The following is a 3,408-nucleotide window of genomic DNA, read 5'->3' on the forward strand; positions in this document are numbered from 1 at the left end:
AGCGCTCGCGCTCCCGCTCCCCGAGCAAGCACCGCAGTACCTGGAACAGGTAATGACGGGCGCGGCCTCCCCACGGCCTGTCCGGGGAAGACCAGGACCCGCTCCAGCGTCCTGGCCGCTCCTTGGCCGCTCTCCGTCCACCCCCTGCAAAGCTGAGACCCTCCCGCAGCCAGGAGCGTCCGAGGAGCCCGCTCGCCAAGAAGGAAGACAGCACGCTTTACAGATCCATCCATCTTCACTCACCGCAGCGTACGTGGCACTTCAGTTTCAAACACGTAGTCCTCCAAAACTGGATCCGATAGCTTTACTACGGCCAGGCCTCTCTCAGTCAGGAAAACCGCACGGACGGACAGTGGTGAGAAGCGCAGAGCTGCCGCATTCCTTCCTCCCCACGCGGGGATCTCTGCGTCTGCTTGGCCACCTCCCCGCGTGCACGGCCCAGGAGGTGCACCTGCCGCAGCAGGGGAGACTCCTCAAAGCTGTGGACCACCGGAGTCAACCGGCTCAAGAAAGAAAAGAAAAAGCGTTGCCCTGGTGATTCCCCCCCCCGCCCCAGTTTGTAATTTTAACTGGTCGGGAAATGCAGGTTGGGTGGGATGCCGAAACGTGATGCTGCCGTAGAGTCACCGGTGAGGAACGTGCAAGTCCTTTGAGATCAAAACCCAAACGGGCCATTGTTTTTAAGGTGTCGGTGTGCGGGGAGTGGTCCCCAATGGTCTGATGCTCCTTCACTTCCAAAACATTCACTTTTTACAACTTCCAGGAATTACGCATAAAAAAGGGTGGTGAAAAAGCTTTGGTTTCTAGTAAAGGTTAGTGCGTGTGGTTTTTTTTAAGAAGCTGTTTTGCTAAATTATTTTTACTTGGAATGTTTCAAACAGATTTCAGGCTGCAAACTTGTTAAGTTTTATAATCATTCGCTTCTCCAAGTGAAGCTCAGAAGTACTTAAAAATAGCTGTAACGTTCGCGTTAGGAAAGATGGTGTTTACTCCAGTTTGCATTTTTATGGTGAAATAAAATCCTTTTCCAATGAACTGAAATTTTTCACGCTTACGATTTTTGTGTTTTTATGTGCCTTGGACTGCGTTATTCCGCTGATTCTAGCCAAGTGCGTCTCAGCCCAATAGAAACCGTTCACTTTTCCTAGACCTGCTGATTCGGTGATCACACAGCTCTCCCGGGGCTGTACAGTAGTCACCTTCTGAGAGGAGAATCCTGGGTCCTAAGAGGCATGAAATTTGTTTGCTGAGAACATAAACTTAGCCAAATTCAGAAAAGCAATCTTTTTTAAAACCAAGGAGCTGTTTTTAAAGCACATTTAAAAGACGGTGGTTCTTCTCCCCACCGAACGTAGTGGTCACGGGTAGTAGTGTAAGCGCTGCCTGGTTGACCCAGGGTGGAATAGTCCCTTCCTCTGTTTAGTTAAATCTCACACCTTCTTGGGGACTGGAGGGCTGGACACGTGCCTGTCCCACCCCCAAGCTCATATCGCTAGCGGACAGATGAGCAAATGGCTCTGTCTTGCCTGTGACCAGACACGGAGTGTTTGCAAACATGGGCCTGTCAGAAGTCTATGCATCTGTGTCGGTCTGTCCAGCCCAGCACTGAACTTTTGCCTGTTCCGCAGCTATAAGAACGTTGCCAGGGCCGGGCGTGCTGGCTCACGCCTGTAATCTCAGTGCTTTGGGAGGCCGAGGCAGGTGGTTCACCTGAGGTCAGGAGTTCAAGACCAGCCTGGCACCCCGTGTCTCCTAAAAAACACAAAAAATTAGCCGGGCGTGGGGATGGGCGCCTGTCATCCCAGCTACTCGGGATTCCGAGGCAGGAGAATCGCTTGAACCCGGGAGGTGGAGGTTGCGGTGAGCCGAGATTGCGCCACTGCACTCCAGCCTGGGTGACTAGAGGGAAACTCACAAGTCAAAAAAAAAAATGTTGCCAGGACCAGGCGCTGCTCTGGGCACCTGGTATATGGTGCTGGAAAAGACAGCGCTGTCTGCAGCCCTGGGGATTTGCGGATGTGTAGATACAGGGAGGAGAAGTCCCAGTGACAGCTGCTCGAGCAAGCTGTGTGCACAAGGCAGAAGGGTGGACGTGGTGTGTCTGAGATCAAGAAGTAAATGTGGCCGGGGAAAGGAGTAGGCAGAAGAGACGCAGGAAAGGTGGACATGGAGCTAGCTGATCGCACACATGAGGCTGATCCACTCCAGACTTTTGGGACGAGAAGCAAGAGGGCTGTAAGCTGGGAGTGTGATGAGCGTGGGGACTTGTGGCAACAGGCATCCCCTGTGACATGCTGGTGGACTGGGCTAGGCGTTGATGGGAGAGGAGAAGACGGCAAAACTTCAATGCATGTTGCCTTGTGATACGTTGGACGTGGACGGTCTAGGAAAGCTGGAGAGCACCACCCCCAGGCCTATAGAATCGGGTATCTATGGAAGAGATTTAGGAATCTGAACTCTTTCTCTCCTTTCTTTTCTCTTTCTCTCTCTGTCTCCTTCCTTCCTTCCTTCTTCCTTTCTTCCCTTCCCCCTCCCTACCTACCTCCCTCCCTTCCTTCCTTTCTTCTTTCCTGCCTCCCCCTTCCTTCCTTCCTTCTTCCTTTCCTCCCTTCCGCCTCCCTACTTACCTTCCTTTCTTCCTTCCTTCCTTCTTCCTTTCCTCCCTTCCCCCTCCCTACCTCCCTCCCTCCCTTCCTTCCTTTCTTCTTCTTTCCTGCCTCCCCCTTCCTTCCTTCCTTCTTCCTTTCCTCCCTTCCGCCTCCCTACTTACCTTCCTTCCTTCCTTCCTTCTTCCTTTCCTCCCTTCCCCCTCCCTCCCTCCCCTCCTTTCTTCTTCTTTCCTGCCTCCCCCTTCCTTCCTTCTTCCTTTCCTCCCTTCTGCCTCCCTACCTACCTTCCTTCCTTCCTTCCTCCTTCCTTTCCTCCCTTCCCCCTCCCTACCAACCTTCCTTCCTTCCTTCCTCCTTTCCTCCCTCTTCCTTCCTTCCTTTCCTCCCTTCCCCCTCCCTACCTACCTTCATTTTTTCCTTCCTTCTTCCTTTCCTCCCTTCCCCCTCCCTTCCTTCCTTCCTTCCTCCTTTCCTCCCTCCCCCTTCCTTCCTTCCTTCCTTCCTTCCCTTTCCTTCCTTCTCTCCTTCCTCCTTTTCTTTCTTTCATTTCTTAATTTCTCTCTCATTTTTTGAGACAGAGTCTCGCTCTGTCACCCAAGCTGGAGGGCAGTGGCGCCATCTCGGCTCACAGCAACCTCCGCCTCCTGAGTTCAAGCGATTCTCCTGCCTCAGCCTCCCGAGTAGCTGGGATTACAGGCGAGTGTCACTACGCCCGGCTAATTTTTTGTATTTTTAGTAGAGACAGGGTTTCACCGTGTTAGCCAGGATGGTCTCGATCTCCTGACCTTGTGATCCGCCC

The sequence above is a fragment of the Mandrillus leucophaeus genome, unplaced genomic scaffold (genome assembly GCF_000951045.1).
Source record: "Mandrillus leucophaeus isolate KB7577 unplaced genomic scaffold, Mleu.le_1.0 Scaffold634, whole genome shotgun sequence".
Lineage (NCBI taxonomy): Eukaryota > Metazoa > Chordata > Mammalia > Primates > Cercopithecidae > Mandrillus > Mandrillus leucophaeus.